At 44.5% G+C, this 24,042-nt stretch overlaps 1 protein-coding gene across 1 annotated transcript in view; it reads left to right on the forward strand.

The window, feature by feature from the left end:
* pcdh15a (protocadherin-related 15a) overlaps nt 1-24,042 on the forward strand; it is a 409,668-nt gene that overhangs the window by 32,174 nt on the left and 353,452 nt on the right. The window contains exon 3 of the mRNA XM_056608756.1: nt 20,223-20,347. The gene's annotated coding sequence lies outside the window, so the exon portion shown is untranslated. The remainder of the gene's footprint in view (nt 1-20,222; nt 20,348-24,042) is intronic.

The raw sequence follows: 24,042 nt of genomic DNA on the forward strand, positions 1-24,042 counted from the left end.
GTGTGTGTGTGTGTGTGTGTGTGTGTGTGTGTGTGTGTGTGTGTGTGTGTGTGTGTGTGTGTGTGTGTGTGTGTGTGTGTGTGTGTGTGTGTGTGTGTGTGTGTGTGTGTGTGTGTCTGTTTTAGATTTTCGGGTTTGTTGTGTTCATTGTGAATTTTGCATAGTTTTCGTGTTTTGGAGTCTGAAAGCCTTTCATCGATGTGCACCTATTCACAGACATGATGACGTGTGAGTCTGGTTGTGTGTGTGTCTCTGTGTCTTTCTGTGTGTCTGTGTGTTTCTCTGTCTGTGTTTGCGTGGATGTATGTATTTATGAGTGCGTGTGTGTGTGTATCTGTATGTGTGCGTGCCTGCATATGTAGGTATATGTGAATGCATGTTTATGTGTGTGTGCGCGCCTGAACATGTGTGTATGCATGTGTGATCCTGTGTGTGTTTCTGTGTGTGTGTGTGTGTGTGTGTGTGTGTGTGTGTGTGTGTGTGTGTGTGTGTGTGTGTGTGTGTGTGTGTGTGTGTGTGTGTGTGTGTGTGTGTGTGTGTTATTCCCCAAGGGATGCCTACAGGGAGATCTCGGGTAGGGGGATGCGGAGGCTCAGCAGATGAGTGCCGGGCTAGCGTCCAAGAGCATACTCCGCCGGGAAGCCTTGTTCCCCTACAGCGACGCAATACATTTGTAGGAGAAGCACGACCGTATCTCCAAGCCCTGCGTGTTCCTGTCACCTCTGGTATCCCGTCAATAGGCGGACAGAGCCAGGGCGGCCTACTCAGTGCATAACGTCACAATTGTTAGTCAAGGCTCTCACCTCACAGGGACGTGGCTGGGAAAATGCCGTCCTTCATTTTTTTCCCCTTCCTTCAAGCGTCAGGGCCATGGGTGCAAAATGTACCCCGTGCTGGAGGGAGTCTCCGCAGACAGGCGCCACTGCACCGCGCCCGCTGCTTCTCAAAGATTTATTGTGCAATTGATGGAAAGCGTTGAAAGAGGCGCGCACACACGCGGGAGCTGAACTCATTCTGGAATCCGAGGGGAACGCCGAATTGGGGTTCCAGCCGCCCAGTCCTGCGTGCATGCGGAATGGAAGGTTGCTGGAATATTCTGATCGGTGGAGACGGAGACGGGGGAAACCGCGGCGATGTGAACGCGGGAACGCGATTGGCAAGTCGCTACTTATTACCACATCTAGTAGCACTGGTGTTGATGTTGTCTTTGTTGTTGTTATTGTTGTTGTTAGGGTTTTGAATCTGGGACTGAGACAGTCAGGGCTTCAACAGGCGTGGGATAATTAGGTTGTCACTCAGCATGTAGATCTGTATTACTCACCAATTGGTTAATGTCTGCCGATGTAAGAATGGATCAAAGCATTTAGTAACACCCCCTGATGATAGGAATTATAAACCCACCTTTTCGGATCCTCAACCTTCGGAATGAGAAGAAAGAAAATGATTTACTTTCTGAAAATGATTTTTCAAAAATATGTTTGTGGTGTCTTCAGAGCTATAATGAATTCAATTAATACAACCTCCGGTAGCTTCATTACCTTCAGAACACCCGACCTGACCTTTTCATCTCTCTCTGTTACCTCTAGTAGTCATTTAACACAGTTTCATCTAAAGCAACTTACGGGGAGTTCAGATCCATGTCACTGGAGAGCAGGCTGGGGTGAGGGTGTCTTGCTCAAGCTAGCCTTATGGTAGACTTTGGAGATTGTGGATGTAGCCCAGCATACACAGCAATGATAATATTTCCAGTTCATCCTTTAATATAACAGAAATAGAACGCCAACATAACATACAATATATACTCAAACACACACACACGCGCGCGCACACACACACACACACACACACACACACACACACACACACACACACACACACACACACACACACACACACACACTACTTGAAACGCGTGTCAGGTGGTCAAGAGCCCTGGGGGTCATCCTCCCTCAGGTCTCCTAATTATCCTCCCTTTTCAAGGGTCCTTAGTGCCGGCTGGATCCTCGTCTCCTCCAACAAGTGAGCGAGCGGACGGGAGGGAGGAGGCGGGAGGGGGAGAATTAGCACTGTGACAGAGCCTTGTTATCAGAGAAGCCTTCTTCAAACCAAACACAAGCTGGGACACATGGGATAGTGATGACGTAGGAAAGCTGCTGTACAGGTACAACGGAAGAGTTTGCAAGGAGAGAGAGAGAGAGAGAGAGAGAGAGAGAGAGAGAGAGAGAGAGAGAGAGAGAGAGAGAGAGAGAGAGAGAGAGAGAGAGAGAGAGAGAGAGAGAGAGAGAGAGAGAGAGAGAGAGAGAGAGAGAGGAAAATAGCCGTTTTGATTCAACCCGATTTTACCGGCTGAAAAAACGCTTCTCACTCTCTGCTCCCTATGGCTCTCCGCCATTGAGGATGTGCTTTGTTTCCCCGCCATGGCGAGGTCCCATGGTGGAGCTATGATAACACTGTGTGTGCACATGTGATGGACAGGCCACACAGATTCCCTTGAACCAATCACTGAGGAGATGCTCTAATTGGTCCTTAATGAGCCAGGAGCGGTCTAGAATTCTCAATTGGCTCGTACAGAGGCAGGCGCAGTCGACCAGAACCGATGTTCTCACAGAGCGTTTTTACCTCACTCGCTGATGGATGGCTATGGTGCTTCTCACAAATTATACTCAAATTAGTAAGGATACTAATTCATGCCATTTCACGGTTTTCACGTTTAGCAGATGAAGCACAAAAGACAACAAAGCTTGAGCATAGTGTTGAGGTTGAGGTTTTGACTCCCAGCCAAAAGCCTTCAATGTTCAATTCTCAATGTCAATGTTAATTCCCAATGCCAATGAGCAAGATGTCTCACAATACCTGCTACTGAATACAATTATTAGATTAATTAGTTGATAGTAATAATGAAATGTAACAAGCATTTCCCAATTTCTGTAGAACTACGATCAGCCTTATTCTGCATTGCACAAAGTATCCCTTACAAACGTTTAAATATGATCCGTAGGTGGTTCCAAATGGTAAAACCTTCAGGTAGTTGACAGTTGTTAGTATATTTTCCAATTGAAGACATAAGACTTATAAAGTCTGACCACAAGAGAAAGGTTAAATGTCCTTGATATGTCTGTATTAAGAACACCTGCTTACATTCGATCCGGCGCATGGTTCTCATTCAATGTCCCCTATAACAACATGCGTCTACAAATATTCAATACAGTGGTCGTATTTTGATTGGTTTTCTAAACTGGTCTATTTATCTGTAATGGTGGTGTTAAGGTATACATTGGGTTCAATTTCAATTTTATAGCCTCAACAACCACAAATTCTTCTTAATTGAGAACTCCTGAACGTTATTGGCGAGCGAGAGGGCGAGACTTCTGAGCGTATTTCGGAGGAAGCGATATTCATTACAGATTGGCCAGTTCAGTTGCGAGAGGCAGGAAAGAGGAGAAGAATTCCGATCGGGGCAATGTTTCCATTACAATGTTTGGATATTGCTTGGTCCAATCTCTGTCAAAAAAGTCCATATTTATTCTCTGTTGGCCGTTGTTGCTGTTCTTCTTGTCACCATGTTCTCATTGTTAATACTTCAGGGACTGTTGTAACTGGCGTAAACATCACTTAGTTAGTTAGAGAACAGAAATTCTTTTGTGGTAGACCGGAATAACATTGCAATTCACGGCCTTGTCCCAGGCATGTGTGAGTGCTTATTGTGTTGCTCATGGCCGGTGTGGGGGCCACATCAGAGGTGCAAACCTAGCCTGTACGGACCAGATGGCAGATGGGGCCCTCAGTTTTGCTGACTTGGGAAAAAGTGCTCCGCCTCTTGTTCACTCTCTCCGGGCATTGGTGTTTACTTGCTCTGCTATAGTTGAATGAATATTTAATATTGGGGGAGGCTGTGAAATTATTTAGCGATCCCCAAATTGGATTTGACGAATGATGCGAATGAAACAGATCCACGCATTTGTCAAGTTGGCTTAATTCGTGACACCAGTTTGAATGCCGTCAAAAATGCAGTTTTGTGTCCAAATGAAAGGAAAGGAAAAACGAATGCACGACCACGCGTCTTAAATACAAAGCGCGCGTTTCTACCGTAGCCTACTTGGATGGATCAGACTTGCGGGACGGAGGTCGGTGGGAGACGCTTAGCTTCTTAGCTTCACCTTTACTGACCGTTGTAACGAGATTAACCCTCCTCCACGCGTCATGAGCGATACAGTCTCTACCAAAGAAGCACAGAGACTTGGAGACTAGAGAGAGAGAGAGCGAGAGAGAGAGCAAGAGAGAGCGAGCGAAAGACGGGTGGAAGGACGGAGACCCGTTGCGTCGCGCAGTGCCTACTCTCGGCGTTCCCGGCTTTGCCATCAGCCCCACCGGAGTAAGGACGGTCGGGGAAGTAGTTCACAGCGAGCACCTCTCGTCTGCTTTTTTTTTTGACGTTGGGATAAAAGACACGAGAGGCGGTGGCGCGCCGCTGAGCTCCTGTGCAAGATGCTGTAGCGACGTTGCGCGCCGGGTCTCTGTTGCTTCTCGGCCACTCACGGATGGGATTTATGTACAGTGGAAACCCTGACATGGTAGGACGCTGTGTTATTGTACTGTGTGACTGAAAAATATAAGTGTGTGTGTGTGTGTGTGTGTGTGTGTGTGTGTGTGTGTGCGTGTGTGTGTGCGTGTGCGTGTGCGTGTGCGTGTGCGTGTGTGTGTGAGTGTGAGTGTGAGTGTGAGTGTGAGTGTGAGTGTGAGTGTGAGTGTGTGTGTGTGTGTGTGTGTGTGTGTGTGTGTGTTGCATATGCGTTGCTTTGCGTTCTCCTTTGTTGCCTATTTTTTTTGCGCGTACTGGAGTGCTCTGCATGCGTAAACGAGATGGTGACTGTTAACGCCGTTTTGAGGCGGGCTGTTTGGTGTATTCAATGTTGTCACTGGTCTGCCGCACCAACTGTACTCACGGCCGCGAAACACTCACTAATAAATGTTGAAGTAATCCAATGGAGAGGCGCGCCGCTCGCTCCCGGCTGCCCTTAATCTGCACACCGGCGTGGAGTTTAAAACACAGGGCACTCACTGGCGTGCACAATGCATCCGGAGAGATGACACGTCCCATTATCCCGTGCAGATGCATCGTGTTAAGAGGTCGAGTTTCCATGTTTTGACGGCACTTTGTCGTAGGCCGTCCGATCTAAAAAAAAAAAAAAAAAAAACTATGGCCAGATTGAATCGGCCTACTGAACTCGCTGAGCGAAAGCGCTTTAGACAGCCGGTGTGAAGGATCACATCTAGGCGTCCTCAGCTCGACATTACTGACAGGTGAACTTTCCCGGGGTCAGTGCATGCATGCATCAGGATTCCCCTGGGAACGCGGAATTACGACCCGCTGACAGGATAGCATTAAGTGGAATTAACGTTTACAATTGAAGTTGCCGGTTTGACCGTTGTGCTGACACCACAACACTGCACATTCAAAACGACAACCGTGTTATTCTTTTTGCGAAGATGAAAATCATTGGCAATCATCATTGTGGCTTCCATCATTTGATGCAACAGCATCAGTCTTGTCAAAACGATGTGGTTAAAAACACATGCAAGGTAAAATGGCGGCCTATATTACAATTATTGAATCTACGTGTTGCATTTGTCTTTGAGGCTTATAAAGTTGGCTGGTACCTTATTTGCTGTATGGAAATCTGTTCAGTTACCAGACCTTGACAAAATTGATCCATTCATCAATTCATTCATGCACTCAACATACTTTCCCTCATTAATTTATAGATAGTCAGTCAACAATATTTAATTAATGAAATCATTGACCGATCCATTAATTTACTCATGCATGATCACATATTTGTAGCATCGTAGCATTATATGAAATTGGTATCAAGGTGTTTTTTTTGTCTCCATCGACAGAAAAAAACATTAGTCTCCTTGCAGTCAGTAGGGTGCAAACCCACGACATTATGGCATTATCGATATGGAGCTGCTGCTGGGTGAGAAATAGCACGCTGTATGACGTCAGCAGCCATTTTTCCCGGCTCCATAGGACCACACTGCATGGATGACATTTAAACCAACACTCAAGAGGAAGTCACACTATAGTTGTAGCTATCGGGTAGCACCCAATCAGCAAGTGCATTACTCTAGACTTGCAACAAACTAATTGCTGCATGTCAAACACTGTAAGCCGACTTCTTTTGTCTTCCAAGGTGAACATTGCATTTTTCTAAGTGATTAAATGAGTCACATTATGACCTTACTTTGGCTGACTGTCGATTTGGAGGGGCTGTAGCTTCACACTTCAAGTATCCAAGCTTCCTTGTCCACAGGTTCACATCCAAATATATGTATTTATTCCACAACCCCATTTGAATATCCCACCGGGCTCGATTTGAGGGCGGTGGTTAAGTTGTGGCACCCTCAGATGAGTACAGAGTTCAGGTTTGCAGCTAACCTGTAGCTGTTTGGGCAAGATGCCCTCTCCCCTTACTGCTCAACATTTATATGGATCCAAAATCAAACTCACTTTAACTAAAATTGTCGACTGAATAATAATAATCTGTTTCACAAAAAGTGCAGTTAATCATCAATCACCGATGCACATTCTTAAGATATGAGGTTATTTCAGCGGAATGCATTTTGGAGGGAGGCTGTGTGGTATTTTGCGATAAAGCTATCTATCCATAGATTGCAACATTTTTCAGATCGTTATCAGAGTATCTTTAAATTAAATGTCAATCGTTCCTAGATAAAGCATAAAACATCACAAAGCTTCCAGAACCAGTGAGCGCCCGTACAATCCCCTTCAAGACAATTCTTCATCCGTTTTGGGGAGAGGAGAAGCGAGCACATTGTCTCCAAGTCTTTTATTGTCAGAAAAAACTTTTCCGTCAGGTGTAAAAGGTTATACGGTTAGGGTTGTGAGAGGAGTAGCAATAAGCTACCAATTTGAGTCTGAGTCAGGAGTGAATGGTAGCCCGTTGGTTGGGGTGTGTTTGGTACTCCACGAGAGGAGGGCAGCAGGTAGCTGATAAAAGCTAATTGGAACGACAATACATCCACAGTAACTCCAAACTCGTAGATGAGATGGCTCATTGTAGTTTCACCAAACCCGCACTTCTACGAGAATGAACTCTGGAAACACTACTCTACGTCGGTCTGAGAACAACTCATTTCAGACCGGACGAAAGCCTTGCCTCTAAGAATATACATTCAAGTCATAACTAATCATGCTCTACAATTAGATTTGGTTTGTGCCAACCGTTAGGTGGGAAGATACAATCAGCGGACATCATAACTCTATAAAGAATAATGCATTATTTATTACTTTTTACTGTCATTACAAAGTAATTAGTTACATTACAATATTACTGTCTTTGAATTGCAAGGCATTACACTACTTTTACATTACTTTTGCATTACTTTCACCAAAATAACAGGAAATATGGATTTGGTGTTCTCAATAGATAGATTATTGTGTTCAATGCAGCTCATTAGACAGCAGGAGGTGATGTGGTATGGCATAATGATTGGTGGCTCATGTTGCAATTAATTTTATAATAGAAATACTGTAACTTTAGGAATTCATATTGAAATCAATAGGGCTAGAGCCTACTACGGTAGATCACAAGGATGAAATAGAGTGGTTTACACCGAAATTTTGACTATTGGTCCTGTCTTGGGCATTTGGCTCATTTCGAATCGCCTCTGCCTGCTTCACTTGGCTGGCTATGGGTATTCACAAAACTGTCCTTAAAACAACCCTAAATGTGGTTTTCAGAAATGTGCAACCCACCGAGTGATTAGTGTTGTTCGTTGATGTTCCAAATCAAGTATCGTAGCGAAATACAGTTTCTGTCGTGTTTTATTTGGCATTTTGTAAATCCATTGATTTCGGTTGGAAGACTCATTGCTCCTTGACCGGAAACGGAAAGGCGTCAACCAGCCACCTGGACTCTGCTGCTGCCGTGATCTTCTCCTCTAGCAGTAAGTAGACGGAACATTTGCGCAGATATTTTTCTCCTCTGCGAATCTCGTGGCGTTGGCCATTTTGTATAAAAACAAAACACAAGTTAAACGCCAAGCCATTTCCTTTGTTGGAGACATAGGCCCCGTTCACACGAAGCCGATTTCATGGCGAAACCGCAAAGGTCTTGTACGGTTCGGCCTTCCGTACACACGAAGCCGGCGAATCCACTGACCGAAACCGCAAACTTCTGAAACCACCCTCGGAGGTGGTTTCAAATCTACCCGGTTTCGTTTTGGATTCGTGTGTACGCCTGAAACCGACTGAAACCGCAAACCATGACGTCATCGCCCCACCCCTCGACCTCCTAGCCAATGGCTCTTAAGCCCGCGGAGTCTCAGAAATCACATGCGAGCATGCGCATAAGGGCAGCCTCTTTATGCGCATGCTCGCCTCTTCTTCTTATTTCATTTCTTCTGGATTTCTGTACCAGAAGCAGCGCCCCTTATGGGCCTGGAATGTGTACTACAGCGTTTCTACAGATCTACCCAGTTTCGCTTGGCTTCGTCTTTACGGAGATACTTCGAAACCGGATAGATCGAAACCGTAACGGTTTCGCCCGTTTCGGCTTCGTGTGAACGGGGCCATAGTTGCTTCGTTACCTGATGTGGTTTATTTTGACTATGTCACCGACATGCTGAAGAGAGCAGGTCAACTCTCTGCTGTTAACCTTGGCCATGAGTGAGCATAATTGTGAAAAGTGAGTAGTATCGCTTTAATGTTCTTTTGAAGTTGCTTGGAATCAGACAACACTGCAAGCTGCAGTTTCACCATCGTGGGTTATTCTGACGACACCCATAATCGTTTTCTCATCAGACGTTATCGCACTTCGACTCGTTCTGAAAGAGATTCCCCGGGGGTGTTAATATGTGGATAAGACCGCAATTAACAAGGGAATGACTAATAACCTCTGACTAATAGTATCGTCGTCTATCACACGTTACACCCAGCCGTGCTGGTTGTTCCCCACTAAATGCAGAGAGCAGCCAGATACTGTAACCTAGATTTATTTGGAGCCATTCCAAGGTGTGGGAAGGCTGGTGTAGTGGTTTGGGTGTCTGCCTCCCAGCTGAAGGAACCTCGGTTTGAACCTGGCTCATCCATAGGCATCCTTGTGAAAGATACTTCCCCCCCTCCAAAATATGGACTCATTTTTCTTTCAAAGTGTGTGTTGAATGAACTATTAAAAACAGATGAATAGAAAGTGGCATTGCCTGGGAGTTGCTAGTTGTGCGCCTTGCTGCGGGTGTGGAAATGGGATGAATTGAACTCGGTTGCATCAAATATCTGTGTCTAAAACCACGGCAGGGCATGTCACGTTTCACAGAAAAGGTGAGAAGTCGAGGAAGGAATTCCGGCAAAGGGCAATCCGGTGCCGCTGTGCTTAGATTCTGAGGATAGACGATTTTCAGCTGTCCTATATCAGGGAAGTTGTATCCATTATCTGCTTCGGTCATATTATACCTAACATAAATGATTATCTCTGGTGTCAGAACAGCACACATTAAACACTGACACACTAAAGAACGGAGCTGAACATAGAAAAAACTATTTTTCGGCTCCCTTATTACTGTCATTCTTTTAGCTAATACGACTATTTATATGCAGATCAGACACCTCCGGGAGACAATTTCAATCTTTTTTAGCGTGATAAGGGACTGCTGGGTAGCCATGCTTAAAATGATCCTGGACGAAGAGAGGGGAGAGGAAGCGGACGAGGCCAAAAGGGACGCATTTTCGATGCGTCCTCCCTTCCTGCATCCTTTCGCTCCATCTATCCCCCTTTTTCATTCCATCCATCTTCCTTTCCTGTTACTTCTCCTACAGACCTTTGTCTTTAATTTGTCCCTTTAGCTCACTTTATTGAAATTGATAACATGACGTACAGTACAGTATAATAATCAGGTGCAGCTGATTATTATGCACTGTACACACGCCGGGGAAAAACAATCCATGTGATCTTATGCATTTGTGTCAATGATGAGAGGTTGCTGCGTGGGGTTCTCTCTCTTGTGTTTGAGTATTCACACAGGTGATCCACAGCAGGGCAGATAGGGCTTCTTTCACTCAGATACTGCAAAGGCATGAGACATTCAGGGATAGTCAATTCCTTTTTTCATCTGGAAAGCTGTAGCAGAATAAAACCATTCCTATAGGGAGCAATAGGAGAGAAAAACATCAGGGATAGGTCAGCGTGGAGCAGAAGGCTGTTGACACCATTGATCTGGACAGTGAAGAAACAGGCTCAGCGGGGGATCATGTAATTTCAGGACATCTTTTTTCTCAGATGTCTCGATATGAAAAAAGTTTGGCGACTTGGGGAGTTGGATCATGTCCCTCGTCGTCGGGGTGGAAGAAACCTTCCCTCCGCTGTTTCTAAAATGATCGACAGGTCAATGAGGCAATGCCGCCCAACAGAGTGATGCATTTTCCTTTTGTCTTTCCTGCGTTTGAAACTGCCTTCCCTACTAAATATGTAATTACATATTTGTTAAATGTCTTCATGGAAATGTTGTCTCTCTTGCAATTGACAGTATGCTCACCTCGCCTAGTTTAATATCCACGGATTTCATTTGGAAAGAGACCAAACTTCCATCAATAATGCATTCCCTTCATATTTTTGAATATAATAACACCTCATCCGATAACTTTAATTCTTTTTTGTGTGTGTGTGTGTGTGTGTGTGGCTTTGTGTGTGTGTATGTGTGTGTGTGTGTGTGTGTGTGTGTGTGTGTGTGTGTGTGTGTGTGTGTGTGTGTGTGTGTGTGTGTGTGTGTGTGTGTGTGTGCATACCCTCAACCTGTCAATGAAATCTAATATCTCTGCAAGAACATAACAAAACAAACCTGGGTTTACCTTTGGGATGTTCCCTGCGCAGAGGAACAGTTTACAATATGAGTCCAGCTCCCACAATCATAACGCTGGGCTTCATTGGATTCTAAATAATTGATTGGAACAAGGCCGCTCTGTTAATTTGTATTCCTTTCCTTACCTAGGTCCCATACCCATATATATAGGATGCTTGTGTACTTCTCAAGATGGATCACATGGATGAGTAACAAAGTTTGAAATGACAAATAAATTCATGTTACACCTTTCTGATGTAGTTGCTGCAGGCCTCTAAGGAAGAAATCAGCTATTTTTCTATTTTTTTTTACCTTTTGATGTGGAACAATAGGGAGGCAGAATAGGTTAATGTGGTCTTTACAAAAAAATATTTACAAAATGCCTTTAAGGAGAGCCAAAATTGAGTGTTTTGTTCATTTGATGTGTCAAAATGTATTGTCCAACTATGGTCTTTATATGGTCAAGCATTCAAAGATATTGAGTCAATAGCCCCAGCTCAGCTCCTGACTCCATATGGCACACAATAGCTGGTTCAGAGGACCTCCAAGTGCCATCTGGCTAGCGTCAACTAGTTATCAGGTGAAATATGTATACAAATGTATCTTTTACGTCAACAGCAAGCAGCCAAAGAGAGGTTTTTGAGCCCCAGACAGTGTAGCAAAGTCTTTAACCACTCCATGTCATTGCCACCTCTAATATACGTTCTTCTCTCTTAGGAAATAATGTGAAATGCTCGGTTTTGCCGGAGCAATTGCAGCGTCATTTGGTTCCGCCACTGCCCAGGATTTTGCTATCATTGTAATCATAATCACGAATTACAGAGCAAAAAGTCTTTCACAAGGACACAAAATCATAAAGAATTACCAACTCATAGTTTGGATGGCAATCTCAATATTTTAGTCCCAATCACATCACGTGAGTCCCCCATCGTTTTTTTAGCAGTACAATGGTTTTGAAAACCATAAGGGATACATTTTGAGTCAACGTCAAAAGCCATTAGCCTGTACATAAGGTCAGCCGAAGAAATAACCTTTCAAAGTTTATTTTCTATGTATTTCTGAATTCGGCAACTATTTTAGTTATTCTCAAATGTCTTATCCAATATTGTTCACAATTACATTTTCTGATTTTATCAGCAACTATTAGATATTCCCGTCTCAACTCTCATACCCAACCCCGTTCTGACAATATTTAATTTTTTCTTTCTAAAATGTGTAATATCACAAAGGTTACAAAATCGACTTTCTCACCAGACTTTCATACCAGACGTCCTTATCCGACTTCGTCTGACTAAGGGTCGTGAGCCCTTCAGAGAGGGGTAAAGCCAGGAAGCACCCCCCCCCCCCCCCCCAAGCTGCCGGTATTCAAGTGTGTGTGTGTGTGTGTGTGTGTGTGTGTGTGTGTGTGTGTGTGTGCGGGCGGTCTAAGTGGTCTCCGTGCTGCCGCATTAAGGCAGGCGGGTGGTCTTGTGACACGGGACACCGCTCTCTTTTAAACGCCAGGCAGCGGTTGGGGGTGGGGGTGTGTGTGTGTGGGGGGGGGGGGGGGGGGGGGCATGACACCCCGCTTAGAGCCGGCTCAGCAAGGGGGGTTTAAAGATTTAAAATGGTGGTCATGAGATGAGTGTAGCCCAGGGATTAAAATAACCTTCTCCCCTCCACCACCCAAGCCCCAAGAACTGCACCTCTTTCACACTGAATTAGGGGATATTTTGGGCTTCAGCATGCTTCAATATCCTCTATTGCATTAACATGGCCACTACTAATATTGTGTACAGATGTGTTTTTACATACTTTTTAATTAGTTTATCTCTTTCTCATTCTGACGATTGCCCCACTGGGTTTTAGGAAGTACATCTTAGCCCATCTTCTCTCATGCTACCTGATGCTCAAAGTTAACTAACTATTCTTCAGGTTAAGTGAGTGAAATGCGCAGTGAGAATATCTGCTTCAAGTTGACTGCACCTGCCTCTTCATGAGCCAATCTTCATCTATAGCCTCTCCTAGCACATTTCTGACCAATAAGGGAATCTTTTCCATAATTGGTCCAGGGAACGAATCTTTCCTGTTAGGCATTGGTCGGCGAAATGCAACACATCTCAATGGCAGAGAAACGTAATGAGGCAGGGGACATATTTGGGCTTGTTCATTATCAAAATCTTGTTCTCTTACACTCTTTCTCTCGAAGCTTCCCTACAGCAGCTTTTATGACATGTATCTGAATTCACTTTAATTAAGTTTGCATGAAACCGCCGGCTAAATAACATGATAAACGGGTACTTTGTCATTTCGAGAAGATGGCTGGGCGCAACACTGGCACAGCTACATGTTTAACATGACATACAATTAATCTGAGAAGCTGTGTGGGTTAAACTCATTGCGTCGGCACCTCCTACAAAATACGTTGAAAACATAAGATGATTGAAATTGCAACATAATGACAGCAATTAGATCCATAAGCACAACAGCATCTGAACTAGGCCAAAACCCCTAATTTACCTAAAACATTTGATCAAAATACTGTAGTTAGCTAAATTAATCAAATATGTTCTTGGCAATCAGGGACATTTTTGTGTTTGAACAAACACTTCTTTCAACAGTATTTTACATATATGTAGATTTGATCCAATAATTATTCCAAAGGTAGAAACTATTTCATAGAAAAAATAAATGAATTAACTTTACCGACTTCCAACAGGCATCCAGAAAATACAGCAGTCAACCATTACGTTGAAATTCTAATCTACAACTTCACTTATCTTTATACTTTTGTGAGTGTTTGGTGTATCATTGACTATCATTTAACCTACTTTTATGACAGTTGTAGTGTGTAGTGTGTGGTAGCAAGTTTCTATTTTGAGTGAAGTTTATTCGCATATAAATAGATAATTTTACAAACAAGAGTCTCTTGTTCTTGGTTTTAATTAAACAGAGACTCAGTGTACGCTGAAGACTTTGAGGCTGGTCTCTTGCCGTATTTGGCAGGCAAGAGTGAATAAATTGGACAAAATATTACATTATTCTGTTACCCTTGTGTCATGTTTTCTTAATGTTTTGCTCCTTGGGCCTAGTAAAAAAATAAATAAAAAATCATAATAATTCACACAATAACATGGGTAGAATCAATTGTGCTCAAGGAGCACCAGTTAATATGAACCGTGAATAGTCACTTGACCAAAAAGTGAGGAATGTATTAATTCCATTGTTCTCCACCTCCTCCTGAAATTAAGACATCACCTACCGCGTAGGCAAGAGTTCTTGTTGAAAGGTCACAGAAAAAATAACTACGTCAAAGAAAAAAAACCACCTCATTTTAATTGTTATTAATTTCTGATTCTGGCTTGTAGTCAAGGAAACTACCCACTCCCCTGCAACCGAGGGGTCAGTGCTGTCCCTTATGTAAATGCCATTGTGACCCAGGCTGGAATGGAATATGTTTTCCTCTTCCCAGTGCTATAATAGTGTTGTCATGTGGTTATCGCTCCAAAATGCTCTCGATGGTTGTCCCTCTAGTTTAATGCTCTGCTAGCGGGGGTAAGGGGGATAAGGCTCTGTCACTATGTGAAGGGGCCTTTGTAGCCTTAGCTAAGAGCTATTCATTTGAGTTAATAATGAGTGATTAAACCTTGCAGTAGACGATAAAGAGCCATTCATTCTCCTTGCCTTCATCGTTATTAGCTTTCTTAAGCCTCCTGATACACATCTCCATTGACCACTCTTGCTATTTGTTCAGCCCTAACTCCCAATGTAACCTTTACGCCACAAAGAGTACAGAGGTGAAGTTGACTATACCGGAGATGTTTCTTTGCCGTTTGGTATATGTATGTCTGTTGTTTTTGTTTCAGTCATAGGTGTGTGTGTGTGTGTGTGTGTGTGCGTGTGTGTGTGTGTGTGTGTGTGTGTGTGTGTGTGTGTGTGTGTGTGTGTGTGTGTGTGTGTGTGTGTGTGTGTGTGTGTGTGTGTGTGGTGCATGTGGGTTTTTCTGTCTTTATGTGTTTATCTGGCGTGTGTGTGTGTGTGTTGTGTGTTTCTTTAATTTGTGTTTGTTTCGGTGTTTGGGTCTTTGTGTGTGCTTTTTGTGACTGTATGTTTCTGCGTGTTGCTTTGTGCCCTGCCCCATCTGTGTGTGTGTGTGTGTGTGTGTGTGTGTGTGTGTGTGTGTGTGTGTGTGTGTGTATGTCTTGGTTTGTGTCTGTATTTGTCTGTGTGGGTTTGTGTGTCTCTATGTGTTTATGTGGTTTGTGCCTGCTTGTGTTTGGCATCTATTTGTGTGAGTGTGTTTGTCTCTAAATGGGTGTTGTTTGTGTTTCTGTGTGTTTGCTGTGTGCCCTGTGTATACCTGCATGTGTTTGTTTTGAATCTGTGTCTGTGTGTGCGTGCGTGCGTGCATGTTCAGTGGCTTTGTGCGTCATGTAATTCAATGAGGTTTCAGCTTGGTTACATTTACAACGAGGGAGGCGTTACACACACCGCCCTGAGGTCTCAGGGTATCTCCTTACCGCCACACCAGGGTTGTTCTGAAGTTCAGGCTCTCGTTTCCGAGGGCACGATCGACTTTCCCTGTTGTTCACCACGTTGTTCACCTGTCGTCCGTCTTCTGACTCGTGCTGTAAAGTGTCCCGTTAGCCAGATTATGAATTGGATTGCCATGAAACAAACGTAACGTTTGATTAGTTAACAAGGTGCCATCTATCCATCTAGTCTAGCGTGTGCAGCCTTGAAAATCACTCGCCGTTCAGACGAAGCACAATTGATTGGAAGCTTTGTCCAGAACATAATGAAAATGAAGAAAAACTCAAACGCAATTACGCAGCACGTCAGATCAAATGAACTTATATCAACATGAATAATTGTCTTTCGCCGACAGTAACAGCAAGTGTTTGTATAAGTGCTCGGTGTTTCGAAAAAACTATTAAGAAAACTAATTAAGCCTCACTCGAAGTCCCTGTTGATTAAAGTTAGTTTTACCAACAGACAAATAATCCCCTTTCCTAGCTGCTGTAAAACTAATTGCATGACCGCTCACTGAAGCACCCCGAGTGCCGTGTAGGTAACCGAGCGTATGTTTTCCAGACGTCCATGTCTCTCCCCTACTGTCAGAGCTGGTAATGATATTTTGATTGCCTGCCTGAGCTAACTTCAGCCATCAGATCTGCGGTCACGCCATAAGAAAGGTCTTTGAAGATAAACTGCCCTGTAAAGATTAGATTCCTGTGTTGTATTGACAGCCCGACTGGCAGTTTGTGTGTGTGTGTGTGTGTGTGTGTGTGTGTGTGTGTGTGTGTGTGTGTGTGTGTGTGTGTGTGTGTGCGTGTGTGTGTGCATGTGTGCGTGTGTGTGTGTGTGTCATATTGTGGTTACCAGCAAAACAAAAAAAAAGCTGCTGAAATGATGGAAAGAACGTTTTAGTTACTAAAGTAATGATTTTCCAACACACCTCCGTGTCCCAATATAACTGCCGTACATTGTTATTTTAAACAGGGATTGTTGTTGTTGCCGCTTCTCTTGTTGTGGTGGTCGGTAGAAGGAGATTGCTTCCACTAGCTAACGATGCGTAGTCATCCTCTTCCAAAGAGGAAGGGCTGGGGGCGTCTGAACGCCTCGTCTGCGGGAGGTGACGCGCCCGATGGTGGCGCTGGGTGTCTTCCATCTGATCAGTCATATCAGCGGTGTCAGGCACCGCACTCTCAAACCCTCATCATTCACCTGAGGGGCGTGGATTGCCTGCGGCCACAAAAAATTGCAATTTACAGCTGTTTTTCGTCAAATCGATGACTGTGCAGTTTTCCCCTCCCTCGTCTGCCTGTGCTGCACGCCTCCATGCTGCTCGGCTAATGGGAGAGTCAGGGCCGCGGAGGAACGCCTCGCCCCCGCCATCTGTATAGGAAGCGTGCGCTCTGATTAACAAGGCGTAGCCCATCGCAGACGTGACTTATCCCGGCGAGCGTGGCAAAGGTGTCGAAAAAAGGTGGATCGGATACATGCTTAATGACAGCCGAGTGAAGCAGGATCTGAAAGCAGCCGCCTGTATGATTAGGTGTGTGTCTGTGTATTTGGGTTTGAATCAATGCCGGTTGATGGAGACGTAGTCTTAGTTGTGGAAGCGATTAAAATAATTATTAACCTCTCTGGCAATTCAGAAAATACTGGCGTTCTCAATAGAGCAATGATTTGCAAGAGTGCCTTTTTATATTTATACTATGTATATTATTGCAGATCTTTTGGGGTGCATTTTTCTTACTTGTAGGCCAACTTCTGCTGTGGCGCCCAACATTCCCCATCTGAGATTAATAAAGAACATCTTATCTATTTGGAGGAGAAAAAAAGGGAATTTTGAATGTGGTGTCACTGATTCATCTGAACTGCTCGCTATACTGTTAGTTATGTTTGAATGAAGCCCCTGAAGGGGAAATATTTCCCAAGTGTGACAGAGACGTTGTGACAATTGCTGTCGTCTGTAAATCGGATTATGTCAGAGAAGTGAAGCCTGGGCTACTCCATTGTGCTCCGCCACAATGGCTAAGCGTGTGTGCGTTTAATAGCCGCTGATATCAGGCCGTCTGACTGTATCTTATTTCAGGGCGGCCAGTTCCTTAGGCAAGCATATTGCCCACGGTTGATGACACAATGCTCTGGGAAGGGAGAGAAGTATCAGGCCTCGTGATGTGTTTTGGTTTTCACTCCAAAATTTGAAGTGCTGAATTTAAATTCCATATTTTTTTTCTCTCCTTGTTGACTACTTCCCCTCGAAACCATCAAAGACTTAGGAACGAGGGGAGAGGGAGGACTTCCAAGTCAATGTTTTCATAAAACGCAGTCGGCGTTGAATTGCTATAGCGCCATCTGTCTATGTGGGAACCCCCGCTGTACACCACCGCCAGATAGGCCAACCCAGAAGCCAACTCTGAGCTGCACTAATACCCGCTTGTAAAGACTTGTTCTACTTTCCTTATGTCTTTTGAACACATTCAGAGAGAGAGAGAGAGAGAGAGAGAGAGAGAGAGAGAGAGAGAGAGAGAGAGAGAGAGAGAGAGAGAGAGAGAGAGAGAGAGAGAGAGAGAGAGAGAGAGACAGAGACAGAGACAGAGACAGAGACAGAGACAGAGAGAGAGAGAGGCTGATGGGGAGACAATTGATTGGAGGAACACAGAGCGAGGGGGAGAAAAAGAGAGACACAGACGGAGAGAGAGACTGTGTTATTTTCGCAGAGCAAACCCCCTGCACTCAGAGGATAACGCCCTGCATTTTCCTCCTCCATGTAATCCATAACTGTGATTGCTTCAGCCTCACTCTTGTCTCCCACCTCCTCACCCACCTCCTCCAGCCTCACCCCTAAGATCTGTCACTCTCTCTCTGGTCCTCCGCCAACAGTTTGATTTGCTGCTGTCTTTTCGTTTTTTCTCTTTTTAACTGTCCCAATATTTCGTCCGCTTGGTTCAAGGGGATGTCTGAGTAAAGATATAAACAGTGGGAGATGGCTCTATTCTGTAGCGACCCAGCTTCTGTGTCTCTCCAAAGAGGTGGATATGGGGAGTCTGTACATGCGTCTCATTTCACCACTAACTGCTGCTTGGCCTGGTCAGACTGGGACCCCACTGTCTCTCCCCTGAACTCAGATTTTAAACCTGCTTTGGTAAAGGTCTCTGTTGCAGTTGCTGGTAGCAGAGAGAATTTAAACTTCAACATGAAATGGTTTAGTGCAAAACAAACCACAAATGAACCTAAGCGAACCCCTCCTTTTCTTTGGGCTTTCGCTTTTAGTATGTTTTCCCCAAATAATACCAAACCAATATTAACCAGTTATGAATCTCCATGAACAATCTCTGACAGAAAAACAAACCAGAATTTTTTTTGGTATCCCGTTGAGCCACAGGCAGCCATAAGACGTTCAGCCGGTATCATTTGATGCCCTTTATTTCTTTATTTCTCCAGTCACTTTCTTTGTTGAACAACTGATCAACCCACTGGCTTACATCAAGCTTCCTGTCCAATTGCATTTAGACGGAAAATCACTGCCAGACGCTGCAAAACCAGCCTGCCTATTCCCCGGTGTCAGCGAGGTTGTAGGAAACGGCGGCGCACAGAAAATGACTCCTCTCTTCGGGGGCTTGGAAATCTTTTATTCTTATATTTCTCCTCCTTCTTTTTCTCCTTCTTCTATTTTCTTCCTCCGTCTCTACCAAATGTGAAACACATGAAAGAGTCCCCCCCCCCCCTCCCCCCCACTTCAGTCCTCTCACGATAGATAGGTGTAAAAACGTAGCAAATGATATATGCTTCAACGTTGGGGGTGGGGGGGAAGCGAGACGCGTGAGTCGGAGAATAGATGAAGACGCTGCGTGAAATCTCCCTGTGGTGCGCCGTTAGAAGCTGAGAAGACAGCTGTGGACCTCTTGCTTTTGGTGTGTCCGGGTTCCACCCTCTTAAGTGCTACGGCGGTACCGGTTGCTAGGTGCTGCTCTATTTTGGCTCTGTGTGCGGGGAGGATATTACAGTACAATATGTTGGCCACTTAGGACATTGTCTTCCTCAGCGAGGGTGAGGGACTGTGTGTGTGAGAGAGAGGGAAAAACAATTTGTATTCATATGTCGGACACTGTGTCCTGTGTTTTCGCATCAAAGGAGAGAGAGCTGGGGGAAGACGAAGAAAACAGCTTATGGAGACAAGTTTAAGTCCTCTCCAAATCATAGCTTTCGCGAGTGCTGATTATTGCAGGAGTTCCCCATATGCTGATTCTGTCCTGCGCGCCGCATATGATGGTGTTGATGCGGGTGGCTGGGTCCTCCACGTTCCCTTAACATATGCTCGGGGCTGATGATCTCCCAGCTTATCACCTTGCGAAGCCACTCTGCAATGGGGAGCCGTGACACTGAATCACTCAGGCAGAGGCAGAGGAGGCGGAAGGCGCTTCCCTTTCCTTACGCTTACTTTAAATTGCCTCACACGTCTTAGGAACTATACGGAGAAAAATACAGCCACACCGCACTGTCGGGATCCAATAACACACCACTTTGTGGTCGCTTGTCACTTTTGCAGGGTAGAATGTCTTTGTTTTTTAAACGGCTGTTTTGAATCCAGAGACTACCACTGTGACGCGATATGCCCGTATACCTGCCATCGAGCAAGAAAAGTACAAATGTACAATACAACACCCGCCATATTGATGCCTGAGCGCTTGCAGAAGTTGTGGGGGGCAACCCATCGCATAACAGCTGTTTACTCCGGTGCGGGACAACGTTTGGCTGCGCCCAATGTGTGTCTCCAGACTGGCGCTGTGAAGTAGGAGCAGCCATGGCCCTCCGCAGCACTAGGCGAAGAATACTCTTTCATTTATTTACCCTTCTCCTTTCCTCTCTTCTTCCAGGTGGGCAGGCAGTAAGGCTTGACAGAAGATGAGGCGGGGCTGGTGTCTCTTCTTCAGGTGGTGGCTGGGGACGGCCATGACAGTCTTCCCTCTGCTAGCCTACAGCCGGGGCCAGAGTTCAGACGGTAAGGTGGAATGAGGCTTCTGAACAACCAGGCGGGGTTGGAGGACGGGGGATCGGGGGGGGGGGGGGGGTCATAGCCTCCTATAAACGGCCCTGCTGGGTCAGAAGTGCAATTCTCTTGTCAAAGGATTAAGATTACAGGGTCGGGAGGCTAGCAGACTGCATGCCAAATTGATGTATGAAATGCCCACTGTGTGTTTAACCCTTATCTTATTGCCTGACATAATGCCTTTTTTGCAGCAATTCATAATGTTCAAATGCTCCGTTGGGCCTCGCGTCTCAGCAAGATGTTCTTGTGCTTGAGCCCGACTGGGGCATTTCTGGGGGAGTTTGCATTGCTCTCCATCTGTTCATGTCGGCTCCCTTCTGCCTACAAAGACACAAGTCTTGCTGGGAAAAAGCTGCTAGAGGAAATTATCCATTGATGCTTAACAACCCCAGTCCTTCATGGGTAAAAAATAAGTTGAATTAGAAATGGAATAATATCTCTTTATGTTCAGTTAAGGTTGAGACAATGATCTGGGTCACAGCATATGAAGGATGCGTAATATTTCAAATGCAAGCAGTTGCAAGATTGTGGATGGTAAACGGAGGTAAGCTTTTCCTCTTAACCGATCAGCTTTATATGGACGGTGGATCAGTGTTAAATCGTACTGCTTATACAGTATGCTTTGCTTCCCATCCACTTTAGGCATTAGATCATACTCAAATTGAATCACTGGAAGATATATAGATAGTGTACATCGTGGTTTTCTCTCAAACAGTTCAGTGGTCCGGCTAAGTTGATTCCTTTTGCAGTTGTGAGTTTGAGCTTCCATTTTAAAAACAGATGTTATTGACAGTTTCACTGATAAATTCCTCATTCAATACCAAAAGCTATTCAACAGCAGGCCCCACAACAAGTGGGACCTGACTTGTTGAACAGTGTGTTTGTCGTGTCACAATATTTTCAAGTTGACCAAAATAATTAAAAGGAACCTCTTCTTCACAACACTGTTCTTCTGAATATGGTTGGCATTTTATGTGTGAAATAACTTTCAGTAGCAGCTATGTGCTTTATTCAAACTTTTCTATGCTTGAATGGAAAAATAGCCCACTCGAGGCTATTTATGTGGTTTGCTGTACAATTTTCTACTAACGTTTTGCACAAGAGAAGAGAGGTTTGCGGCATCCCAGCCAACCGCCGATTGTGTAGGAGATAACTGTGCTTGCTTGGTCAATTGTAGAATATTGCAGTGGCCATGAATGCACTACAAATGGAAACTCTGACTCCTGGTTATCCATTCCACGTCATCAGTCTAGTGCTCACATAACGCTCAATTGGTTTGACAAGTGGTAGTAAAAAGGGTCTGCAATTAGGGTCAATGCATATTTCAAATTCTAAAAAAGCAGAGGGGTATAAAACGCAAATATCATACAAATATAAACGTAAGAATATTTGAGCTTTAAAATGTTCATTTTGCTGTTACTATTAAATCGTTCATTATGAATAGGTGTATATGTATATATACCCGTATATATGTGTGTGTATTTATCTTTATATATTTGTTAAGATATATATATTTATTTGTGTGGGTATAAATATATATATAATGCATGCAGTTTTAATCTGCACTGTGCTGTGTATACAGTATGCACGGTGGAAGAGGCTTAACAATACAAACGATGACTGTCATCCAGTCCTCTTTCACTATTATCCCTCCAATATAGGTCAGCAGTTCTGTTTGGCTCAAGAAACCTCCATGTGGAACATCACTATAACATCTTATTGAATGGCCTTATGCTTACTATGACCAGACAGTGTTTCATCACTGTAATGCCAATAATTACATTTAAAGTGTAACTATTATAAACGTCTCTTTCATCTCTAGGATGTACTTATTTCTGCTAGCTTCTCCTAGCGACGGTGATCTTTCTAATGCAGGGTTTGAGTATAAGGGTATGCATTTTCTGGAGTACCCCTTCATAAGTATTCCAATTTTCCAGGAAAGAAACAATGGGAAGATATCTCCAGAATTTTGTGACAAGAAATATATTCATAACACATACTTGTCAGCCGTATGTGTCTACTATTGCCCTGATGGAATCCATGATTTTCTATTTTATACAAATCTCGATATAAGTTTTTTTCTTCTTAACTCTGTTTGTGTTTAATATTAAAAGTATCAGTGCCTCTCAACTCAACATGCTGGCAACATGATTGGATAACCTTGCATGGCTTGCTGGTTGATTTGGATTCCCTGCAGGAACCGCTGTTTCAGAGGCATAATGAAAAACACAGTAGTCTGAAGAATCAGTTTCCTGAATAGTTGTATATCTGACATTGGTGGGTCATTGAAGGCTTGGCGTGGGTTTGACTCTGAATGCACGTGCAATCACAGTGGCTTTTCACACAGTACTTCTTTTTTCTGCTGTTTTATATTCGCCTCCCCGAAACATTGGTTTACTTTTTTGCCCGTCTGCAAAAAAATACTCAACGAGAGTGAGAGTTAAGTCTTGTGGTGTGGTTACGGCTCAGAGTGATATGTCGTGTATGTGACCAGGGGGACGGACGAGCGTTGGGGCTTTGGTAAAGTGATCGTGCGTCAAGGCTTAACAATCTGGAGGTCCTTCATCCCTGCCTGGGTTTTAAATCGGAGGAGCTTTTTAATCCCACTGATTATGGAAATGACCGGGTGTCTGTGGGTCCTACTGGTTCCAGACTGACACTGTTAATTACACAGAGGGAGGAGAGGGTGAGAGAGGGAGGGGGGAGGAGAGAGAGAGAGAGAGCGAGAGAGCAAGAGAGCGAGAGAGCGAGAGAGAGAGCGAGAGAGCGAGAGAGCGAGAGAGAGAGAGAGAGGTACAGAGATAGACTGGAGAGAGGGAGAGAGACTGGAGATAGGGAGAGAGAGAGAGACGGGAGAGAGAGAGACTGGAGAGAGACGGGAGAGAGAGAGACTGGAGAGAGACGGGAGAGAGAGAGACTGGAGAGAGAGAGACTGGAGAGAGACGGGAGAGAGACTGGAAGCGGGAGAGGGAGAGGGTATTGGAAGAATATATGAAGTATTGCTGGTTACACCGCTGGCCGATGGCTTCAGATGTATTGCTGGCGACATGGCCCATCAAAGTGTAATAGTTTGGGGAGCTGAGAGACATGGTAGGTAGGACGGATGATGAGAGAAGGTGAGAGGGGAGGATCGGAGGCAGGGCGGGGATGGAGAAGGTGCTGGTTGTTGATGTTGTCATTTTTATTCGCCGCTGTGTGCATTCCAGGGATGATCTTGGTTTGCGAAGAAGATATTTTTTTATGGCCGCCCTCCCCTTCCCCAGCGCACCCCCCCGAGCCACCGGCACATTTTCTGTCTCCTCCCCCATAAATCTCCCGGGGACGACAACCACAAGTGCCCTTGGCTCGGGCCGACATCTTTAAAGAAATACGGAAAAAAAAATGATGAGTTAAAACTTTATGTGTTGCTGGTGACAGTGTCGTTACAGTCTCTCAGGAAACAATCTAGTTTTGCACAACCCTATTCCTTAACGTTAACATTAATATAATAGAGCTATAAAAGGGGAATATCGCCGTGATATAAGTGATTTGACTTTACTAGGATTCCACTCTTGAAGTCTCATTTCATCCTTTTGTGTTTGTCACTTTTTCAACCCCTCTGCGTAGTCCCCTGCCTTCCGCATTTCTCCCTTGCATATCCTCCCCCC

This window comes from Gadus chalcogrammus, chromosome 15 (genome assembly GCF_026213295.1).
Source record: "Gadus chalcogrammus isolate NIFS_2021 chromosome 15, NIFS_Gcha_1.0, whole genome shotgun sequence".
Lineage (NCBI taxonomy): Eukaryota > Metazoa > Chordata > Actinopteri > Gadiformes > Gadidae > Gadus > Gadus chalcogrammus.